The sequence below is a fragment of the Moschus berezovskii genome, chromosome 17 (assembly GCF_049115385.1).
Source record: "Moschus berezovskii isolate FMDL1 chromosome 17, NW_MosBer_1.0, whole genome shotgun sequence".
Taxonomy (NCBI): Eukaryota; Metazoa; Chordata; class Mammalia; order Artiodactyla; family Moschidae; genus Moschus; species Moschus berezovskii.
In genome coordinates, this window is record NC_142476.1 from 37,413,029 (window position 1) to 37,437,975 (window position 24,947).

Sequence of the window (24,947 nt, forward strand, 5' to 3'; positions counted from 1 at the left end):
TCCTATTGCTGCTGTAACAAATTACTGTAGAAATAGCTTAAAATAATACAGATTTGTTATTTTATAATTCCAAGGGTCAAAAGTCTGAACTGAGTTTCAGTAGCCTAAAATCAAGGTGTTAATAGGGCTGTATTTATTTTAGAGATTCTAGGATAGAATCTGTTCCCTTGCATTTTCCAGCTTCTAGAGGCTGTCCAAATTCGTTGACTCATGCCCTTTTCTTATCTTCAAAGCCAGCAGGCTAGTCACATCTTCCAACCTCTCTCTCTCTGTCTCTCTGACTCTCTGCTGCTGCTGCTAAGTCACTTCAGTCATGTCCGACTCTATGTGACCCCATAGACGGAAGCCCACCAGGCTCCCCCGTCCCTGGAATTCTCCAGGCAAGAACACTGGAGTGGGTTGCCATTTCCTTCTTCAGTGAATGAAAGTGAAAAGTGAAAGTGAAGTTGCTCAGTCGTGTCCAACTCAGCGACCCCATGGACTGCAACCTACCAGGCTCCTCCATCCATGGGATTTTCCAGACAAGAATACTGGAGTGGGTCACCATTGCCTTCTCTGCTCTGACTCTCTAGTACCCCCTTTTATAAGATCACTTGGAATTACATTGAGCTTACTGGAATTATCCAGAATAAGCCATCATTTTTAAAAATTTTAAGTTAATCAGGGTTACAAAGTCCCTTTTGTCCCACAAGGTAATATATTAACAGGTTCCAAAGATTAGGATATAGACATTTTTTGGGAGCTGTTGTTTTGCTATCATGTCCATATAACTGAGAGAAAGAATGGAAAGTTTTCAGGAGGTTTACAAAGAGTGATTTTAATAGAAAAGACACCAAAAGTGTCTAGAATGTAAAAACAGTCCATGATTTAGTCACAGTATGCTGAATTAGCTTCCCTGCTGCTGGTGTGACATACAAAAGGCTGTGTAAATGTCAACCCTCTAGTTCTCCCTAGAACAGGCTGAATTCTTAACTGCTGTTAAAAAAAAAAAAACAAAACAGAAATGAACATAAAATGGTAAAAATAGATTTTATTTAGAAAAATTATTGCTATAGGAGAAAAAGATCTTGGTATAAAACTTCGCTCATTTCAAAACAGAAGGACAAGTGGGGAGGAGAACAGTGGGTGTCAGTGGATGGAAAGTTTTATAACTTTCCATGATGTTCCAGGAAACATCAAGGGTAAGGGCGGGGGAGCGGTTCTGGCTAAACTGACCTAACAGGATTCTTGCTGAAGGCAGACCAGGATGATCAGACATCACGTGGAGGATGAAGAACCGGACTAGATATTGAGGGTGATCACATATGGAGGATGGGGGTTTCTGGCTAACCTGACTTAGCAGGATTCTTGCTAAAATGCAGAGACAGACATGGAGTCTGAGTAGAGTTTGGTCAAGGAGAGACTCTATAAAGAACTCTCTCTTTCTTATTTTTTCCCTGCCTGGTTACACTATTACTGGCCCCTAACTGAATGTGTCCCAACAGATTCAGTGATTTTCTTTCCAAATCTGCTCCTTTTTTCCCCCCTCACCAGTTCTATTAGTGACACTAAAGTCCTTGTAGAGCCCAGATTTCAACCTCTTCCTTTACTTTATTTCACACTTCAGTTATTTGCCAAGTTCTCAGGATTCTATTTCAGTGAGAGCTTTTAAATTTATCCTTTCTTCTCTATCCCCACCACCTTTCTCTTTTTTCGGGCCTTCAGGTTTTTTTCCTGGGTTATGTAACAGTCCTCCTAAATTACCTCTTAGCCAGTCTCCAGTACTTCTCTTTCTCCTCCTTCAGTTTGTCTCTCAGTGACAACTATAGCTATTCTCACAGAACACTCAGATTTTGTAATCTCATTAATCCTTGTAACCATTCTTTGAACAGAGTTGAGCCAAGGCATGGGCCAGAAGGGCATAAGTTCAAAACACAGCCTATAAGGGATATTGAATTCACCAGGAACTCCTACTGAAGGGTCCGAACATAGTTCAAAGAGAGGAGAACACTCATATGAACTACAGGGTGTTGTTTGACTGCCTGAAAGTTTGAAATTACTTGAGACAGTAGAGGAAAGGCAGGGGTCTCTACCTGACTCAGTGCTGTCTGTCTTTAAAAAAAATTGAATCCATATTTAAAGAATATCAGATAGAAGGGATATCACATTATTTCATGCCTGGGGACCCACCTGTCTGGTCCCATTTTACAGATGAGGTAACTGAGTAACTGGCATTCAGGAATTTAAATAATTCGCCCAAGATCACATAAGCAGGAAATGACAGAATAGTAATTTTTTCACAGGCATGTTATTTTCACTCCATGATATTGCTTCACTTGTAACTTAATTTTTCACTCTTTATATCTACAAGGTTGCAGTAAAACCAGACCCCTCACTCATCTTTGCTGGATTTGAACTTTCCTACCTTTCTTTTTGTGTGTGGGTTTCTCTGCCTTGTGGAACAGCCTGGAACCCATCTTCATCTTTGCAAATCCTATCCTCCTTGCAAAGCTAGCAGCAATACCATTGTTTCTAGGAAGCTATCAAAAAGATCCCCACCTGGAAGTGATAGGTTCTTCTAGTGAACCATAGCAGTCCATACCTTGTTTATAGTTGTTTCCACTTTGTACATTTTATTAAAGATATTTATGTATAGGTCTTCCTCTCCTTGCAAACAGGAGAGGATAGGTCTGTGAATAATTCATCTTGGTACCTCTCACAGAACCTTGTCCATTGAAGGCACCCAAAATATGTATTGCATAAAGGAGCACATACAAGATGATTCAATCAGAATTGTTTCTTTCTCCCTAATTATCAAAGATTTGGCAAAATATAACATTAAAGCCAGAGACCTGGAAGATAGATGTAATATTGTTTTACTCTGATTCTGTGCCTTTGTACAAATTATTTCTTCTCCATCATTTGTGGGATATACCCCTTCCTATTCCAGATGCATTTAGTAATTCATAGCTTCCACTTTCTTCAAGACCTGGGTCAAAGCCTGCTGCTGCTGCTGCTGCTGCTAAGTTGCTTTAGTTGTGTCCGACTCTGTGCGACCCCATAGACGGAAACCCACCAGGCTCCCCCGTCCCTGGGATTCTCCAGGCAAGAACACTGGAGTGGGTTGCCATTGCCTAGCCCTTCACATAAGACTTCTCTCCTGAGTCTAGGCTGCTGTGGTTGCTCTTTTTCCAGTGGTTACATTGTACCCACACAGATCAGCCATTGCTAAACAATAATTGATTATCATCTTCAAACATTAAACTGTTACTGAGTGCTTGGCCTATGAAAGGCTGTGTACTGTAGCAGAGGCCAGAGAAAGCTTTGCAAGGAGGTGGGATTCAAGAGAGGTCTTGAAAGCTGTGTTTTCGTTAAAGAGGTAGAATGGAAGGGGAAATAAAATTATGCATACTATTGAAATAGATGGAAAAACAGTGGAAACAGTGTCAGACTTTATTTTTTTGGGCTCCAAAATCACTGCAGATGCTGATTGCAGCCATGAAATCAAAAGACGCTTACTCCTTGGAAGGAAAGTTATGACCAACCTTGATAGTATATTAAAAAGCAGAGACATTACTTTGCCAACCAAGGTCCGTCTAGTCAAGGCTATGGTTTTTCCCATGGTCATGTATGGATGTGAGAGTTGGACTGTGAAGAAAGCTGATCGCCGAAGAATTGATGCTTTTGAACTGTGGTGCTGGAGACAACTCTTGAGAGTCCCTTGTACTGCAAGGAGATCCAACCAGTCCATTCTAAGGGAGATCGATCCTGGGTGTTCATTGGAGGGACTGATGCTGAAGCTGAAACTGCAATACTTTGGCCACCTCATGCGACGAGTTGACTCACTGGAAAAGACTCATGCTAGGAAAGGTTGGGGGCAGGAGGAGAAGGGGACGACTGAGAATGAGATGGCTGGATGGCATCACCGACTCTGTGGACATGAGTTTGAGTGAACTCCGGGAGTTGGTGATGGACAGGGAGGCCTGGCGTGCTGTGATTCATGGGTTCGCGGAGAGTCGGACACGACTGAGCGACTGAACTGAACTGAACTGAACTGATTGAAATTCAGTTCCTGTTCTTTCTGTCAGTGGCTGTGATCTTGAGAAAAATCATTTAATGTCTTTGGGAATCAGTTTCCTCATCTTTATGGTGGGATAATAAAATCTATGTTAGGATGGTTATGAGGGTTAATGTGGAAGACCATGTATTGATTAGGTCTCTTTTGGTTAAAAGTGATATTAATACAATTAAGATACAACATGTAACAACATCTTCAGTATTCAGTATGTGAAGCAGACAAAACTTTCTCCATGTCACCAAATCTCCATCTTGTGGTATTCACCCTCTTGCTCAGGTTGTCTGAAGATGCAAGAAGTCTTTTTTCTGCAGGAGACCTTGGTTGGGTGTATATAGTTCTAGTAACTACACGTTGCTCAATAATTGACTGATTTCCCAAGGCAGAGGGGAACTGAAGTGTTCCCACTTCCCCTGTACACATTTTGCTGCTTTAAGTCTGTGTCTGCTTAGTGTTCCTTTTTTACCTGGAATGGTCCATCTTCCCAGCTTTAGCCTGGCCAGCTCTCACTGCCCCAGTAAGAGGCAGCTGTGGTATCACTCTAGGACATTTCCCTGATACCTGTTTGACCTCCTCGACTGGTTTTGGTTCCCTTTGTCTGTGCTTCCCTGCTGCACTGGGCATCACTCTTTCATTGCAGTTATCACATTGTACTATAAAGACCAGCTGCCTTTATCAAACTCCTCAGCATTTGAAAACTGGCATGTAGCACTCGTTTGCTAAGTGGCTATTGAATGAATGAGTGGACTTTCTTCATTCTCTCTCAATCTTACCTTTTTTTTTGCCTCTGGCACCACCATTCCTTCTGTCCCTTTCTGCATTGTTTATGACTTCAGTTCAGTTCAGTTGCTCAGTCATATCCAACTCTTTGCGACCCCATGAATTGCAGCATGCCAGGCCTCCCTGTCCATCCCCAACTCCCGGAGTTCACTCAAACTCATGTCCACAGAGTCGGTGATGCCATCCAGCCATCTCATTCTCTGTCGTCCCCTTCTCCTCCCGTCCCCAACCTTTCCTAGCATCAGAGTCTTTTCCAGTGAGTCAACTCGTCTCATGAGGTGGCCAAAGTATTGGAGTTTCAGCTTTAGCATCAGTCCCTCCAATGAACACCCAGGATTGATCTCCTTTAGAATGGACTGGTTGGATCTCCTTGCAGTCCAAGGGGCTCTCAAGAGTCTTCTCCAGCACCACAGTTAAAAAGCATCAATTCTTCGGCAATCAGCTTTCTTCACAGTCCAACTCTCCTTACTAGTTATAAAATCACTTCCTGATCTAACCGTCAAGTTTGTCCCCAGGTAATAAAAATGATGAAACTAGCTCAGTACTATTGCCTAGAAAATCCCATGAATGGAGGAGCCTGGTAGGCTGCAGTCCGTGGGGTCGCTAAGGGCCAGACACGACTGAGCGACTTGACTTTCACTTTTCACTTTCATGCATTGGAGAGGGAAATGGCAACCCACTCCAGTGTTCTTGCCTGGAGAATCCCAGGTACGGGGGAGCCTGGTGGGCTTCCTTCTACGGGGTCGCACAGAGTCGGACACGACTGAAGTGACTTAGCAGCAGCAGCAGCAGCTCACATCTACTAAGCACTTATTCTTTGCCTGGCACTGTTTTAAGCATTTTATGGGTATCAGTTCAGTTCATTTCAGTTCAGTCACTCAGTCGTGTCCGACTCTTTGCGACCCCATGAATCACAGCACACCAGGTCTCCCTGTCCATCACCAACTCCTGGAGTTCACTCAGACTCATGTCCATTGAGTCGGTGATGCCATCCAGCCATCTCATTCTCTGTCGTCCCCTTCTCCTCCTGCCCCCAATCCCTTCCAGCATCAGAGTCTTTTCCAGTGAGTCAACTCGTTGCATGAGGTGGCCTATAAATACTTTTAAATGTTTGCTTGTTGCCAAATGTTTCCACTAGAAAATGAAAGTTGCTCAATTGTGTCTGACTCTTTGTGACCCTGTGGTCTGTATAGTCCATGGTATTCTCCAGGCCAGAATACTGGAGTGGGTAGCCTTTCCCTTCTCCAGGGGGTCTTCCCCACCCAGGGATTGAACCCAGGTCTCCTGCATTGCAGGCGGATTCTTTACCTGCTGAGCCACAAGGGAAGACCAAGAATACTGGAGTGGATATCCTGTCCCTTCTCCAGAGGATCTTCCTGACCCAGGAATTGAACCAGGGTCTCCTGCATTGCAGACAGATTCTTTTCCAACAGAAGTTAACCTTAACCTTTGATGTTCTGTCCTGTTATAGTCTCACCATAACACAACAAATTGTGCAGTAATGCACAAGCTTAATAAATCTGTTAGCATTAGGCATTTAAAGATATGACTAGAAAAAACAGAAATGAAAAGAAGTGTTGAACATGTGGTATCCCTATAGTGCAGTGACACTAGAGTTTTTATGTTTAGGTTTAGGTCTAAATTGCTATATTATGTTTCAGGTAATTTAAGCCAGATGCACACAAGTTGGGTTTGGCTATTGTATTTAAATTTCAGTTTTCCAGAGACAGACAGAATTACAGAACAGCGTGAGAAAAATGAGGCAATTGTCATTGTTTTTCTAAAGGAGGTAAATTAACTGGGGTCTCCATTGTCCCACTGATCTATATGTCTGCTTTTATGCCAAGTCCCATACTGTTTTGATTATTGTAGCTTTGTACGATGGACAGGGAGGCCTGGCGTGCTGTGATTCATGGGGTCGCGGAGAGTCGAACACGACTGAACGACTGAATTGAACTGAACTGAACTGAACTATAGCTTGAAATCAGGAAGCCTGATGCCTCAGCTTTATTTTTCATTCTCAAGATTGCTTTCACTGTTTGAGGTTTTACACATTTTGGGATTACTTTTTCTAATTCTATGAAAAATATCATTGCAATTTTGGAAGAGATTGGATTGAATCTGTAGATCACTTTGGTCAGCATGGAAATTTTGTTAGTATTACTTCCTCCAATCCATAAGCATAGAATACCTTTCATGTAATTGTGTCTTTAGTTTCTTTCAATATCTTATAGTTTTCATGAGAGATCTTTCACTTCCTTGGTTATTTTATTATTTTTGATGCAGTTTTAATGGGATTATTTTCTTAATTTCTCTTCCCTTTAGTTTGTTAATAGTGTATAGAAGCACAATTGATTTTTCTGTATTAACTTAATCTATATTTTTAGTTACATCCAAAACTTCACTGAATTTATTATTCTCATAAATTTTTGTTCATGTATTTAGAACTGAACTGATTGAGGATTTGCTCTATATAATATCATGTCATCTGCAAATAGTGACAGTTTTACTTCATTCTTTCTAATTTGGATATCCTTTTTCTTGTCTGATTGCTCTGGCTAGAACTTCCAGTGCTAGATTAAAAAAAGTGGCAAGAGTAAGCATTCTTGTCTTTTTCCTGATCTTAGAGAAAAAGCTTTCAGCATTCCCCATTGAGTATGTTAGTTATGACTTGTCAGTTATGGCCTTTGTGTTGTATATACTCATTTATTGAGAGGTGTTTTTTTTTTTTAATCATGAAAGGATGTGGAATTTTTAAGATGCTTTTTCTGCACCATTTGAGATAATCTTATGATTTTTATCCTTCATCTTCTTAATGGTTGTATCACACTGATTGATTGTGAATGTTGAACCTTCCTTGCATCTCTGGAATAAATCCCACTTGGTCATGGTGTTTGACCCTTTTAGTGTACTGTTGAATTATATTTACTAACGTTTTGTTGAGAATTTTTGCATCTATGATAGTTGGGGATATTAGCCTATAGTTTTCCTTTCTTGTAGTATCCTTGTCTGGTTTTGGGATCAAGGTAATACTGGCCTTATAAAATGAGTTTGCAAGTGTTTCCTCCTCTTCTTTTTTTTTGGAGAGAGTTTGGGAAGGATTGGTATTAATTCTTATATAAATGTTTGTTAGAATTCACCATGAAGCCATCTTTACCTGGACTTTTTTTTTTTTGGCAGGAGATTTTTGATGACTGATTCAAGCTCCTTACCTCCTTAATAGTAATTGATCTGTTCAGATTTTCTATTTCTTCTTGATTAAGTTTTGGTAGGTTGTATATTTTTAGGAATTTGTCCATTTTGTCTAATTTGTGGGCAAACAGTGTTCATAGTAGTCACTTATGCTCATTTGTACTATGTAATGTCAGTTGTAATGTCTTATCTCCCATTTATAGTTTTATTTATTCAAGCCCTCTCTTTTTCTTGTTGAGTCTAACTAAAACTGTGGAGTTTAATTGATTTTTTTTATTGTCTTTTTTAGTCTTTATTTGCACTCTTATCTTTAATAGTTTATTCTTTCTACTAATTTTGGACTCAATTTATTCTTCTTTTTCAAGTTTCTTGAGGTGTATATTTAGTGGGTTTTTTTGAGATATTTCTTGTTTCTTAATGTAGGCATTATTATTAAACAATAGCATATTATGTAATATCCACATATTTGTTAGTTTCCCAGTTTTCCTCTTGTAACTGATTTTTAATTTCATTGTAGTTAGAAAAGGTACCTGATTTGATTTCAGTCTTCTTAAATTTCTTAAGACTTGTTTTGTGGACTAACGCATGATCTTTCCTAGAGCATGATCAATGTATAGTTGAGAGAAATTTGTAATCTGGTGCTGTTGGATGGAATTTTCTGTAAATGCCTGTTAAGTCTACCTTGTCTAATATGGTTTTAAGTCCCATGCTTTCATAATGATTTCAGTCTGCTACTCATTGTTGAAAGTGTATGTTGGATTCTCTGAGATCTATTTCTCCCTTTAGTTCTGTTAATATTTACTTTAAATATTTAGTTGCTCCTATGTTGGATGCATAAGTATTTACAAATGTTATATCCTCTTGTTGGACTGATCCCTTTATCGTTATATAATGACTTTCTTTGTCTCTTACTAGTCTTTGTCTTAAAGTATGTTTTGTTTGTTATAATATGCTACTCTTGCTTTGCTTTGGTGTCCGTTTGCATAGAATATCTTTTCCCAACCATTCACTCTTATTGTGTTTATGTGTGTTTAAAGCTAAAGTGGATCTCTTTAGGCAGTATATAGTAGAGTCTCTCTCTCTTTCTCTGTTATGGAAATTAAAATGGAGGAAGTCTTGTTCAGGCTTCAAAAGAAGGCAGGCAAACCTCTGACCTGCTTCTGACCTGCCTGGTCACTGCCTGGAGTCTATGCCTTCCTGCAAGCACAGCAAGTCAGGCAAACTTTAGATAAGCAAGGAGAGAGTGGGTCTTGGCATTTTTGAGCCCCTGAGGGTCTGGCCAACCCTCTGGGGTGTAAGAAAATTCTATGATTTACAAGGTGAAACAAACAGCTTTGTAAAAGTTAAGAAAAACCAAAGCTGCATTTTTGCACAAAAACTGATGATAATAACACTTTACAGCCTGGGATTATAAGCAGAGTCCCCCAAACTGCAATTTGAAATCTCACCTGTTGTGTGGATGAACCGTCTTGGACTTTTTCCCAAGTGGGACTCCAGCTTGCTGTTAATGAGAGCATTTCCAGCACTCTTTAAGACTAGATGTAGGTTGCCCCAATTTGGTGATGTATATGCTTTTGCTTCTCTCTTTTCTCATCTTTTAATGACTGTATATTGAAATTAAGTCAAATGATCCTCTACTAAATATTGAAATTGTTTGTTGTGTGTGTGTGTGAGTGGTTTCTTTTGTTAGTGAATCCTTTGGACCTAAAATGAAAGTAAAACTTTTGGCAAAACACTCTCTTTCCCTCATTCCACATAGCTACTCTTGTATTCTGATTGGAGAATTTAATTTATTTATATTTAAAGTGATTAGTGATAGTTATGGACTTAAATTGCCAGTTTGTAGTGGTTTTCTGGTTATTTTGTAAGTCCTTTTTTCCTTTCTTCTTCTCTTGCTCTCCTTTGTGATTTGATGATTTCCTATAGTAATACGCCTAGATTCCTTTCTCTTTCTATTTTGTGTGTGTACTATGGGATTTCAGTTTGTAGTACCATGAAGCTTACCTAAAGCATATCTGTAACAACTTATTTTAAGCTAGTAACAGTTTACTTTTGAACATGTACTAAAACCTCTCCCTTTTTAGTGTCCCTCACACATTTTTCTTTGTTTTCAGTGTAACAATTTACTTTTTTAACCAGGTATATCCATTAACAAATTATTATAGTTATTTTTACTACTTGTTTCTTTTAACCTTTATACTAGATTTATAAGTGATTTATCCATTACCTTTACAACATTAGAGTATTTTGAATTTCACTATGTATTTAACTTTAGAGTTATACTTTCATGTTTTCCTATTGAACTGATTACTAATTATCATCCTCTTGCTTCAGCCTGAGGAAGTCCTTTTAACATTTCTTGTAAGACTGGTCCAGTGGTGATGAAAACTTAGATTTTGCTTGTCTGGAAACTGTCTCTCATTCATTTCTGAAACACAGCTTTGCTGGGTAGTATATTCTTGTTTAGCAGCTTTTTCTTTCATCACTTTGACTATATTGTGGCACTCCCTTCTGGCCTGCAAAGTTTCTACTGAAAAATATGCTTATAGTCTAATGGGAGTTCCTATGTATTTAACAGGTTATTTTTCTCTTGCTGCTTTTAAGATTTTATTTTTAACTTGAAAATTATAACATGTCTTAGTGTGGGTATCTTTGGACCTTTTTTGAAATTGTCTGGGCTTTCTGGATTTGGATATCTATTTCTTTCCCAGGTTAGGAAAGTTTCAGCCATTATTTCTTTAAGTATGTTTTCTTCCCCTTTCCCTTCTTTACTTCTGGGACCTCTGTGATGAATAGTTGATCTTCTTTATGGTAACTCCTAAGTCCCATTAAGCTATCTTTACTCTTTTTCATTCTTATTTTTCTCCCTTTTTTGGATGAATGCCTCTGCCTTATTTTTGAGTTTGGTGATCCTTTCTTCTACTTGATGTGGTCTGATGTTGAATCCCTCTATTGAATATTTCAGTTGAATTATTGTATTTTTCAGCTCTGTGATTTGTTTGGTACCTTTAAATATATTCTCTTTGTTGAAATCTCATTTGGTTTATGCACTGTTCTCTTGGCCTCAGTGGCCCTTGTTTTGAACTTTCCAATAAATCACTTATCTCCCTTTCATTTAGATCTATTTCTGAAGTTTTGACTTGTTCTTTTATTTGGTGCATAATCTTGTTTTCTTCATTTTCCTTGACTCTCTGTATTGATGTCTGTGCATCGGCTAAAACAACTGCCTTTCCCCAGGTCTCGTGTAGGGAACGAACTTATCATCCAGCCTGGTCCGAGCTGTGGGTTGTTTCTCAAACCTTCCTGATGTTGTCCAAGCTGTTTCCTTTGGTCTCAGTGACTCGCAGTAGATGAAGATATGTTGAGCTCCTTTTATATGTGGGTATTTTGTTATTCACCCAATGTGTAGTAGTCACTCTGCTGATTTCTGGTTTTCTTTCAGAGGGAGTTGCCTCGTGTGTATCTACAGTTTGGTGTGTCCATGAGAGGAGGTGCGTTCAGGTGCCTTCTAGGTGCCATCTTGTACTGGAACCCTTTCAAGATTCTGCTGTCAGTCCAGCTCCTACATGAAAACCTTCTCTGAACCCTCCAGCCCACAGCAGCAAAGTCTCAGTGCATCTTATATCTTTAGTTTTATTTCATGTTCTGAGCACATTGCTTTCAGAATGAGGTACTTAATATTTCCCCCTCAGCAAAGACACAACTCAGCAAGGGATCCCAGCACCCATGCTGCTGCTGCTAAGTCACTTCAGTCGTGTCTGACTCTGTGCGACCCCATAGACGGCAGCCCACCAGGCTCCCCTGTCCCTGGGATTCTCAAGGCAAGAACGCTGGAGCCAGCACCCTTGAAGTCCTTTAAATGGCAATATGCCTTACAGGGAGCCCTTGGTGAAAGTTTCTGAATCTAATTTAGGGGAAGGTAAATTATAAGTGAAATCTAGGAACAAGATTTAGAATCACATGGTATTAACTGGGAGAGGGGGGAGAATTGATAAATTATATCTTTAATTAATTTCTTCGGAGATTTCTCTTTGAAAGTTTGTTCCCTACTAACGCAGACTTTATTCAGGACTTTAAATATTCAGAATACAAAGTTTTATTCAGAATACAACTTTATTCAGTTGTAATAGGTACAGGGACCACTGCAATATGGGCAAGTGGTATCTATAGCCAAGAAGCAGATGGGGGCCAGTGTATGGACAATTACTAAGAGGAACACCAGGGTTAAAGAGGAATATGGTTAAATCGACTAACAGGAGTCTTGCTAAAGACAGCCAGGGTGATCAGACATTACCTCAGAATGCTGGAGGATGAGGAACCTGATCAGTCATTGATGGTGATCAGATATTGAGGGTGGGATTTCCAGTTAAACTGATTTATTAGCATTCTTGCTAAAACGAGATTTTACAAAACATTTACAGATGGGCTTAAAAAAAGTTTCAGGAGTCTGACTAAACTTTTGAATGTTTATTCAGTTCAGTTGCTCAGTCGTATCCAACTCTGCGACCCCATGAATCACAGCACGCCAGGCCTCCCTGTCCATCACCAACTCCCGGAGTTCACTCAAACTCATGTCCATCAAGTCAGTGATGCCATCCAGCCATCTCATTCTCTGTCATCCCCTTCTCCTCCCGCCCCCAATCCTTCCGAGCATCAGAGTCTTTTCCAGTGAGTCAGCTCTTCGCATGAGGTGGCCAAAGTATTGGAGTTTCAGCTTTAGCATCAGTCCTTCCAATGAACACCCAGGACTGATCTTTAGAATGGACTGGTTGGATCTCCTTGCAGTCCAAGGGACTCTCAAGAGTCTTCTCCAGCACCACAGTTCAAAAGCATCAATTCTTTGGCGCTCAGCTTTCTTCACAGTCCAACTCTCACATCCATACATGACCACGGGAAAAAACATAGCCTTGACTAGACAGACCTTTGTTGGCAAAGTAATGTCTCTGCTTTTTAATATACTATCTAGGTTGGTCATAACTTTCCTTCCAAGGAGTAAGCGTCTTTTAATTTCATGGCTGCAATCAGCATCCCCAGTGATTTTGGAGCCCCAAAAATCTGACACTGTTTCCCCATCTATTTCCCGTGAAGTGATGGGACCAGATGCCATGATCTTTGTTTTCTGAATGTTGAGCTTCAAGCCAACCTTTTTACTCTCCTCTTTCACTTTCATCAAGAGGCTTTTTAGTTCCTCTTCACTTTCTGCCATAGGGTGGTGTCATCTGCATCTCTGAGGTTATTGATATTTCTCCTGGCAATCTTGATTCTAGCTTGTGCTTCTTCCAGCCCAGCGTTCCTCATGATGTTCTCTGCATATAAGATAAATAACCAGGGTGACAATATACAACCTTGACATACTCCTTTTCCTATTTGGAACCAGTCTGTTGTTCCATGTCCAGTTCTAACTGTTGCTTCCTGACCTGCATACAGGTTTCTCAGGAGGCAGGTCAGGTGGTCTGGTATTCCATCTCTTTCAGAATGTTCCACAGTTTATTGTGATCCACACAGTCAAAAGGTTTGGCTTAGTCAATGAAGCAGAAATAGATGTTTTTCTGGAACTCTCTTGCTTTCTCCATGATCCAGTGGATGTTGGCAATTTGATCTCTGGTTCCTCTGCCTTTTCTAAAACCTGCTTGAACATCTGAAAGTTCACGGTTCACCTATTGCTGCAGCCTGGCTTGAAGAAATTTGAGCATGACTTTACTAGCATGTGAGATGAGTGCAATTGTGCAGTAGTTTGAATGGTTATTAGCATCATTAAAAAATATATAGGTATGCTAGTCAGATTGATATGTTTGTAGTGTCGTGTATTTTTGTTTGTTTGTTTCATTTTTAAATAGAGGGAAGGCATATTTGCATATTTAACTTTCTGAAGGAAATTTAGCATCTTAGGGAAATTACGTAGTCATTTTAACCCTGATTGCAGGTTCTTCTAAGGAAAAAAGACCTTTACCGCCACCTGATGGCCATATCATCTTACTGCAACATGTCTAAAAGCAGCCCTAGAGGAAAGTTAATGGCAAGCCACTCCAGTACTCTTGCCTAGAAAATCCCATGGATGGAGGAGCCTGGTAGGCTGCAGTCCATGGGGTCGCTAAGGGTCGGACACGACTGAGCGACTTCACTTTCACTTTTCACTTTCACACATTGGAGAAGGAAATGACAACCCACTCCAGTGTTCTTGCCTGGAGAATCCCAGGGATGGGGGAGCCTGGTGGGCTTCTGTCTATGGGGTCACACAGAGTCGGACACGACTGAAGTGACTTAGCAGCAGCAGCAGCAGCAGCAGAGGAAAGTTAAGTGTTTTAACTTTGCCAAGTTCAGAGAACCCTAAGACAGTGTGGTGACATTAGGAGCCATGAACAACTGTGTCTTTACCCCCAGTTCCCTCTCTCCCAGCACTTCAGGTTGAGAATTAGCGGCTAACGAGGGGAGGTGAAGAGGCAAAACAGGGGAAATAATGAAGTCCACGCCCTCCTCCTCTGTACAGTGGATTTCCAAGACTGAAGAGACAAAATGGCTGGTCTTTTAAAGGCAAGACAAAGGACCTCTTTGTTTCACGCCTAAGAGTGGTTAGAAAATCCATAGTATTGTTCAGCTTTCATCCAAATGGCAGGGAAAACACATATCCAGATAGTGGGGCTGAAAGGACAAGGAGAAAACAAGGGCTTTTTACTTGCATTCTGTTGCATGCAGCTCATTCAGTAAACACATGTGACAGGTGTGTCATGAGGGAAGAACCAGTGGGAAAAGCATAGGGATGCTGCCAAAGGACAGGCCAACTGAATTGTGTTTGGATCCAGCTTTTCATTTTAAACATGAACAAACTGAGGTTAAAATCAGAGGAGGATTGAGGCCAGGGTAACAGTGGAGTTAGAAGCCTACTTAAAAAAAAAAATCTTAAAAATTCCTTCAGTCCGTTATAGCAGAGACACGAGGGGAGTCCACTCCTGGCCCACCTGACCCGACTCTGGCCCGTGGCTGTTTTCTCTTGTCCTCTCTTCCTTTCTGCATGGATCTTTTGCAGGCACTGTAGAGAGTCGTGGACTTCCCAGGTGGTGCTAGTGTTAAAGAACCCACCTGCCAATGCAGGAGACATAAAAGACGCGGGTTTGATCCCGGGGGCGGGAAGATCCCCTGGAAGAGGGCATGGCAACCCACTCCAATATTCTTGCCTGGAGAATCCCATGGACAGAGGAGCCTGGTGGGCTACGGGTCCATAGGATTGCAGAGTCAGACACAACTGAAGCGACTTAGCATGCACGCATGCAGCAAGGTGTGGAAGCTGGTTCAATCAGTGTCTCTTCCCCAGCATTCATCCTCCTCTCTTTTCTATGAACTCTCTGTCTTCTGCCTCTGTAGCTGGAAATAATGTCTATCTTTGAATACTGCCTGGCAGTCGGCCCAGGCTTTCACACCCACTAATCTTCCCCACCTCCTAGGGAGGCATTGATATCTCTCTTCACATGGGAAGATCCTGAGAGCAGGGGCTGACTTGCCCATGGAACACCTGGAAGTGGCAGGGCTGCCTGGGAACTTAGGTCTTTGGTTTATGTTCAGGCCTCTTTCTGTTATATTTGCTGCCCTAGCCTCTCTACCCTCAATTTCTGGCTTCCCATTTTGGACTGTGATGACTTTCTCAACTTTGTTTTGGTTTGTTTTTCTTTTTTAGTGTGAAAGTTTTCAAGATGCCCACAAGTGGAAAGTGCACTCCCCCCAGCCAAATAAAACTTCACCAGATTCCTAACAGCTGTGTGCATTGAAATGACTAATGAAAGATCCCTATGCTGCCTGTGGAACTTTCACACAAGGCATCGTCGCTGCTGCTCACCAAGACCAGGCCCTGAGTATCTGCATACTGGACGTCACTCCAAAAGCCCGTGACCAGGGGATTTCCAGGATGTAGTAAGTAAGAACGCTGCTCTGGGCCTTGGAAGGTGCACTGTCTGAGCATCCATACTGCAGGGAGGCGGTGGATAGCATTTCAGACCCTACCTGTCTCTTGTCGAGGGCTCTTCTCCTTGGGAGATGTTCAGATTCAGTTGTAGATCCGTCAGTGCCAAAGTATTGCCTGTCAGCTGTGAAATGAGCTGCTGGGATTACCTCGAGGAGGAAGTCAGGGCCCCTGCACACCTGAAGCTTGATACCTGGTTAAGACAAATGAGACAAACACTTGAATAATTTCAGCTGGTTGAGTTGGTGTAGAGGGGTATTCTGGAAGCTCAGGAGAGGGGTACCTAACCTGGGAGTGGTCAGGAAACACTTTCTGGAGCTTGTACTAACTGAGCAGAGTCTTTAATATTTTTTAAAGAAGTGTTTTGCTTTTATATCTAGTTACTAAGGTATTACCTTTCATTGCAAATAAATCTTACAGAAACAGGCTTCTTTAGAAAAAGTTCAGGGAGTGAAGAGGAAGAAAGAAAAGTAGATTAGTAGGATCTCTACTCAATTGGAACATATGGCTTTCTTCCTAGGAAGGAGTTATGTATGTGTGAGTGTGTGTGTGTAAAGGGGTGGCTGCTGCTGCTAAGTCACTTCAAATGTGTCCAACTCTGTGTGACCCCATAGACGGCAGCCCACCAGGCTCCCCCGTCCCTGGGATTCTCCAGGCAAGAACACTGGAGTGGGTTGCCATTTCCTTCTCCAATGCATGAAAGTGAAAAGTGAAAGTGAAGTGAAGTCGCTCAGTCGTGTCCAACCCTCAGTGACCCCATGGACTGTAGCCTTTCAGGCTTCTCCATCCATGGGATTTTCCAGGCAAGAGTACTGGAGTGGGGTGCCATTGGGTGGAGTAGTACCCAAAAGAGGGAGGTGAAGACTCTAGCTGGTGGGGGGGGCGGTCTTGTCCCTGTGGCCCTAAGCTCTATGCCATTATGCCAGCCTGAGTGAGAAATCAGTCGACCCCTTACTGGGGACCCACCCACTATGGGACCCTGGTTTTTTCCAACCTCATTTTCCAGGTTTTGGTCTTAGCTATTACTGTCTTAACTTCTTATTACTGTCTATAACTTAAGTCTCATCTCTATCCTCTCCTCCAAGTGGTTTATAAAGGTGTTTTCTTAAACAAAATCAATCTCCTTGTTAGAACTATAGGACCAGGTTTACAGTGTTAACAGTATTTAACCTGCTGCAAAGCCAGTAAGAGCTCACATTTATTGAGGATTTTATTTGCACTGGCTTTGCTTCACAGCAACCTTATGTAGTTGGTGTTTTATTATTTCCATTTTACAGATGAGGCAGTCAAGTCTACTATTTGCTCAAGCTCCCTGGCTAATGGAACCAGGCCTCAAATCTAGGTCTCTCTGACTCCTAAGTCTGTGCTCATGAACACGAGACTCTCTAGCATTATTTTTCAAATGTTTGGCTACAGAAATGTTTTTTTAATCCTCAGCCCCTCATTGCTCAGCACTATCATTACCATCTCATGGATCACAATTTGGCAAATGCTGACCCAAGAAACTACCTTGCTCTGTCTGTAAAATAGAGATAATAACACAGCCTCAGTGTTTGTTCTTGTCTGTTTGCAGTCTCAGTGTTATGATGATTACAGAGGTTTCAGAAATTGCGGGCTGAGGATACTCACCTTCCACCAGGAATGTGTGTGTTTTAAAAATAGCAGTCGTAACGCCCTGGATGAAATGACACAGTATTTTGATGACAATGAAGGTTGTTGGTTGCTAGGCCTGAAGACCTTTGGGCCCTGGAGGGGGGTGGGGGCAGACTCTTGCACGCTGCCCTCTCCCACCACAGTCCCTTTGGTGGCCTCCTCTTCCTGCCCTCAGGTTCCCTCCCATCCCTTTACAATGCTTTTGTTTGTTCCACAAATAGCGGTTCAGTTACCTGCCACCAGGGGCTGGCACCTTGCTCTGCAGCACACTACTGCCCCAGAACCCCTCTCCTCCAAATCTGACTGTGTCCTGAGCCCCAGCTGTAGGCCAGGCCCCTGTCATAGACTGGTCAGACCACCCTCAGCCCTGCTGCCACCACCCACCCAATAGCCTGGCCTCTGCCTGCCCAGGGAACTATGCTGCCACTTGCCCACTACCCACCATGTCCCAGCGACCGCCCACTGCTTTTGGACATAAGGATGAACCCAAAAGATGCCTGAGTTGGCTTCACCCACTGGATGTAGATTTGGGGAGTACACCAACCCCCAAAGGGGCCACTCCTACAGTCTTGTTTTTTCTCTACCTGCCCCCATCAGACTGCTGTGGGTACATGTGCCTCTCAGCCAAATCGTGACAGTGACATCTGTTCTCTCCTATGCACCAGTTTTACACAAGTCACTCTTTAAAAATTTCAGCAGGCCTGCAGATGTGCACACTTGGAAACAGTCTACTGAGAAGAGAACAAACAAAAACATGCACTCTGCCCAGCTCCTTCATTCTACCTGGAAAAAGCATTTACATTCTTTTCAGTAAGTTATCAGTTCAGTGCAGTTCAGTCACTAAGTCATGTCCAACTCTTTGCGACCCCATGAATCGCAGCACGCCAGGCCTCCCTGTCTGTCACCAACTCCTGGAGTTCACCCAAACTCATATGCATTGTGTCGGTGATGCCATCTAGCCATCTCATCCTCTGTTGTCCCCTTCTCCTCCCGCCCCCAATCCTTCCCAGCATCAGAATCAACCCTTCACATGAGGTGGCCAAAGTATTGGAGTTTCAGCTTTAGCATCAGTCCTTCCAATGAACAACCAGGACTGATCTCCTCTAGGATGGACTGGTTGGATGTCCTTGCAATCCAAGGGACTCTCAAGAGTCTTCTACAACACCACAGTTCAAAAGCATTAATTCTTTGGTGCTCAGCTTTCTTCACAGTCCAACTCTCACATCCATACATGACCACTGGAAGAACCATAGCTTTGACTAGACAGACCTTGGTTGGCAAAGTAATGTCTCTGCTTTTTAATATACTATCTAGGTTGGTCATAACTTTCCTTCCAAGGAGTAAGCGTCTTTTAATTTCATGGCTGCAGTCACCATCTGCAGTGATTTTGGAGCCCAAAAAAATAAAGTCTGACACTGTTTCCATTGTTTCCCCATCCATTTCCCATGAAGTGATGGGACCAGATGCCATGATCTTAGTTTTCTGAGTGTTGAGCTTTAAGCCAAGTTTTTTACTCTCCTCTTTCACTTTCATCAAGAGGCTTTTTAGTTCCTATTCACTTTCTGCCATAAGGGTGGTGTTATCTGCATATCTGAGGTTATTGATATTTCTCCCGGCAATCTTGATTCCAGCTTGTGCTTCTTCCAGCCCAGCGTTTCTCATGATGTATTCTGCATAGAAGTTAAATAAGCAGGGTGACAATATACAGCCTTGACACACTCCTTTTCCTATTTGGAACCAGTCTGTTGTTCCATGTCCAGTTCTAACTGTTGCTTCCTGACCTGCATACAGGTTTCTCAGGAGGCAGGTCAGGTGGTCTGCTATTCCCATCTCTTTCAGAATGTTCCACAGTTTATTGTGATCCACACAGTCAAAGGCTTTGGCGTAGTCAATGAAGCAGAAATAGATGTTTCTCTGGAACTCTCTTGCTTTTTCGATGATCCAGTGGATATTGGCAATTTGATCTCTGGTTCCTCTGCTTCTTCTAAAACCAGCTTGAAGATCTCACTACTGAAAAAGAAAAAAAAAAAAAACTTTTTACATATTTCTCTCCTTGTACCTGTGAGGGAGCTGTTACTCTCATTTCACACATGGAGAGAGGATCAGCATGGTTCAGCGACATACAACTAAGAGTAGCAAAACCAGGGCCAGAGCAGTCATCCTGTGTTTGTTCATCTGCCAAATGCTGCCTCTTAGATCTGGGGTTCTCAGGCCCAGCCCAGGACGGGGGGACCTTCAAGGTTGGGGCCCTTTGCATCTAGAGTGGCCCAAAACGGCAGTGTAAGGTGGTTCCCTTTGATTTTGACATGTGCCAGGCACCCCTGTTTTATCCCCTTTGTTCTCCTCCATCCTTCTGTTCCAAGTTGATCCTACCTGCCACTCTTCATAGGTATCAAGGTGCTTTTGATTTTTCTCTGTAGCTGGTCCCTGGGGTTCTTTGCTGTCACTTAACTACTTGCACATTGCTCACCTCTTGACAACCCCCCAGTTGGGTTACTTGCTAAGTTCTGTGGAGACATGTAAAGAGGAATGTGAGGTGTTGGTCTCACCCCTAGTAAACTGTTGAAGAAAAATTATCCTGAGATTTAAAATGGCAAGGAAGACTTTAAGTTTACTGCAATAGTGAGAGAGATTGAATTCAACTTTTTAATGTAACAGTGGGGACTTATAGCCAAAGGGCAGGTGAGGGAATAGATGGAAAATTATTGAGACTCTTGATTAAATGCCAAAGGTAGAGGAACTAGTTTTTGTTGTTCAGTTGCCTAGTCGTGTCCATCTCTTTGAGACACATGGACTGCAGCACGCCAGGCCTCTCTGTCCCTCACCGTCTCCCAGAGTTTGCCCAAGTTCATATCCATTACATTGGTGATGCCATCCAACCATCTCATCCTTTGTCACACTCTTTTTCTGCCTTCAGTCTTTATTGGATATAAAAGATGAGCTGATTCTTGATTGACTGGCTTAGTGGATTCTTTGCTAAACTGGACCCAGCAGGCTGAAGGAGGCTTGGTACAGTGGCTCTGAAGGAACCTGACTGTTCTGTCAAAGAGAGAGATTTTGTCAGCATTCACAAAGTAGTGTGAGAATAAGGCCCCAAACGTTGGACCCAGTATGAAGAGATTCAAGAAAAAGCAGTGTGCCAACCATGGATACAGCTGGAGCTCAGAGAGGCGCCAGTGGGTGAGTTTGGGCTATTCCAGTCACTGACTTCAGGGCTGAAGATTGGACAGGCACACTGACATCATCCCATGTTGTTCGTTTCTTACTGCTCTGTGTCAACCACATACTCTTCATCTGGTGCTTTGCAAGCTTGTGTTTCTAGGATTTGATACTTTCTACCTGCTTCATTGTAGCTCAGTCGGGAAAGAATCTGCCTGCAATGCAAGAAACCGGGGTTCGATTCCTAACTTGGGAAGATCTCCTGGAGAAGGAAATGGCAACCCATTCCAGTATTCATGACTGGAGAATACCATGGACAGAGGAGCCTGGCAGGCTACGGTCCATAGGATCTTAAGAGTCACAACTTAGTAACTAAACCACCACCACCACAAGTGAGGCTGGAAGGTGCAAAGGCTTCATTCAGACCTTGGACAAGGGTTTTAACCTCATGTTTCTCTTCTTCAGTGTTGGGACAATACCTGTTATAGACTGAATTGTGTCTCCCAAAACTCATATATTGGAATCCTCGGCACCAGTGTGACTTTGTTTGGAAACAGGGCCTCTAAAGAGGTAATAAGGTTAAATGAGGTCATATGGTTAACCTATCGTAATCCAACAGGACTGAGGTTCTTACAAGGAGAAGAGATACCAGAGACCTCTGTTCTCTGCTTCTCTATCTATGTATCTCCGTCTGTCTCTCCATGCATGCAACAGAGAAAAACCTTATGAGGACACAGTGGGAAGGTGGCTGGCTACAAGCCAGGAAGAGAGACATCGCTAGAAGCTGAATTGTCCAGCACCTTGATCTTGGACTTCTTGCCTGTGGGATGGTGAGAAAATAAATTCCTGTCATCTCAACTATCCAGTATTTGGTATATTATGGCAGTCCTAGTATAAGGATACAGTACCATCTGTTGGGTCTATTACAAGAACCGAACATAATGCAAGAAGAAGCCCTAACAGTCATCTGCATCTATTAGCTCCATCCCTTCCCTCTTATCATGTGATTTGTGGGCTGGTAAAGGGCCTGTTTGCCGCCAAACATCTTCCTAGTAGCCTGGATAATTCATATGGTAGAATCACTTCTGTGGATTCAGGCTTGTTTTTCTCCATGTTGTAAGCAATAGAACCTTCCACAACTAGTATAAAGTAAAAGGGAAATTTTTTGGAACTAACTGTTATCATTTAGGGTTCCTGGTTTTAAATAGCACACAGTAATTCTGGTTGATCAAGGCCACAAAAGAACTATTGAAAGGATGCTGAATCAAGTATAAGATTTTCAGGAAGGCTGGAGACCTAGGTGTGAGGCCTCACCAGGCAAAGGTAGCACAGTATGAGGACCACAGGCTTACACTATTGGGCACGGGCCACTGCCACTCACTCCTCCAACACCCCGAGCCCTGGGCTGGACTTCTTGAGCACTGCTGGACCGTTGTCCAGAATGGATGTGCCTCTGGGCCCTGCAGTTCAGGAGTGGTGCTCTCCTTTGGCCTGTATCACCCAACTGCATTCTAGCTTCAAGTAAGGCTGGGAATGTGAGCATTTGGCATTTTCATCATTGACAGTGGCGGGTGTCTCTGCCTCCCACCAAGATTCATAATGTAGAGAACTTCCCCAAACGATAAAAGAAGATTCAATGTACCAAATGGCCAAAAAGAATGAGAAGTTCCCCACAGATACAGGAGAATCTTCAGTTCAGTTCAGTCACTCAGTTGTGTCCAACTCTGCAACCCCATGAATCACAGCATGCCAGACCTCCCTGTCCATCACCAACTCCCGGAGTTCACTCAAACTCATGTCCATCGAGTCGGTGATGCCATCCAGCCATCTCATTCTCTGTCGTCCTCTTCTCCTCCCGCCCCAATCCCTCCCAGCATCAGAGTCTTTTCCAGTGAGTCAACTCGTCGCATGAGGTGGCCAAAGTATTGGAGTTTCAGCTTTAGCATCAGTCCTTCCAATGAACACCCAGGACTGATCTCCCTTAGAATGGACTGGTTGGATTTCCTTGCAGTCCAAGGGACTCTCAAGAGTCTTCTCCAGCACCACAGTCCAAAAGCATCAATTCTTCGGCGATCAGCCTTCTTCACAGTCCAACTCTCACATCCATACATGACCATGGGAAAAACCATAGCCTTGATTAGATGGACCTTTGTTGGCAAAGTAATGTCTCTGCTTTTTAATATATTATCTAGGTTGGTCGTAACTTTCCTTCCAAGGAGTAAGCGTCTTTTAATTTCATGACTGCAGTCAGCATCTGCAGTGATTTTGGAGCCCAAAAATATAAAGTCTGACACTGTTTCCACTGTTTCTCCATCTATTTCCCATGAAGTGGTGGGACCAGATGCCATGATCTTTGTTTTCTGAATGTTGAGCTTCACGCCAACCTTTTCACTCTCCTCTTTCACTTTCATCAAGAGGCTTTTGAGTTCCTCTTCACTTTCTGCCATAAGGGTGGTGTCATCTGCATCTCTGAGGTTATTGATATTTCTCCTGGCAATCTTGATTCCAGCCTGTGCTTCTTCCAGCCCAGCGTTCCTCATGATGTACTCTGCATATAAGTTAAATAAGCAGGGTGACAATATACAACCTTGACATACTCCTTTTCCTATTTGGAACCAGTCTGTTGTTCCATGTCCAGTTCTAACTGTTGCTTCCTGACCTGGATACAGGTTTCTCAAGAGGCAGGTCAGGTGGTCTGCTATTCCCATCTCTTTCAGAATGTTCCACAGTTTGTTGTGATCCACACAGTCAAAGGCTTTGGCGTAGTCAATGAAGCAGAAATAGATGTTTTTCTGGAACTCTCTTGCTTTCTCCAGTATCCAGCAGATGTTGGCGATTTGATCTCTGGTTCCTCTGCCTTTTCTAAAACCTGCTTGAACATCTGGGAGTTCACGGTTCACATATTGTTGAAGCCTGGCTTGGAGAATTTTGAGCATGACTTTACTAGCGTGTGAGATGAGTGCAATTGTGCGGTAGTTTGAGCATTCTTTGGCATTGCCTTTCTTTGGGATTGGAATGAAGACTGACCTTTTCCCATCCTGTGGCCACTGCTGAGTTTTCCAAATTTGCTGGCATATTGAGTGCAGCACTTTCACAGCATCATCTTTCAGTATTTGAAATGGCTCAACTGGAATTCCATCACCTCCACTGGCTTTGTTCGTAGTGATGCTTTCTAAGGCCCACTTGACTTCACATTCCAAGATGTCTGGCTCTAGGTCAGTGATCACGCCATCATGATTATCTTGGTCGTGAAGATCTTTTTTGTATGGTTCTTCAGTGTATTCTTGCCACCTCTTCTTAATATCTTCTGCTTCTGTTAGGTCCATACCATTTCTGTCCTTTATCGAGCCCATCTTTGCATGAAATGTTCCCTTGGAAACTCTAATTTTCTTGAGGAGATCTCTTGTTTTTCCTATTCTGTTGTTTTCCTCTATTTCCTTGCACTGATCGCTGAGAAAGGCTTTCTTATCTCTCCTTGCTATTCTTTGGAACTCTGCATTCAGATGCTTATATCTTTCCTTTTCTCCTTTGCTTTTCGCTTCTCTTCTTTCCCAGCTATTTTTAAGGCCTCCTCAGACAGCCATTTTGCTTTTTTGCATTTCTTTTCCATGGGGATGGTCTTGGTCCCTGTCTCCCGTACAATGTCACAAACCTCCGTCCATAGTTCATCAGGCACTCTATCAGATCTAGTCCCTTAAATCTATTTCTCACTTCCACTGTATAATCATAAGGGATTTGATTTAGGTCATATCTGAATGGTCTAGTGGTTTTCCCTACTTTCTTCAATTTAAGTCTGAATTTGGCAATAAGGAGTTCATAATCTGAGCCACAGTCAGCTCCTGGTCTTGTTTTTGCTAACTGTATAGCGCTTCTCCATCTTTGGCTGCAAAGAATATAATCAATCTGATTTCGGTGTTGACCATCTGGTGATGTCCATGTGTCGAGTCTTCTCGTGTTGTTGGAAGGGGGTGTTTGCTATGACCAGTGCATTCTTTTGGCAAAACTCTATTAGTCTTTGCCTTGCTTCATTTCATGCTCCAAGGCCAAATTTGCCTGTTACTCCAGGTGTTTCTTGACTTCCTACTTTTGCATTCCAGTTCCCTATAATGAAAAGGACATCTTCTTTGGGTGTTAGTTCTAAAAGGTCTTGTAGGTCTT

General features: G+C 42.4%; 1 protein-coding gene across 5 annotated transcripts in view; it reads left to right on the forward strand.

Moving 5' to 3' along the window:
- AADACL3 (arylacetamide deacetylase like 3) overlaps positions 1-24,947 on the forward strand; it is a 109,711-nt gene that overhangs the window by 35,711 nt on the left and 49,053 nt on the right. For 4 of the 5 annotated variants that reach the window (XM_055419234.2, XM_055419231.2, XM_055419240.2 and 1 more), the window contains one exon: positions 15,696-15,928. The gene's annotated coding sequence lies outside the window, so the exon portion shown is untranslated. Of the gene's footprint in view, positions 1-15,695; positions 15,933-24,947 lie in introns of all 5 variants that reach the window. The other variant, XM_055419232.2, reaches the window with a different exon arrangement.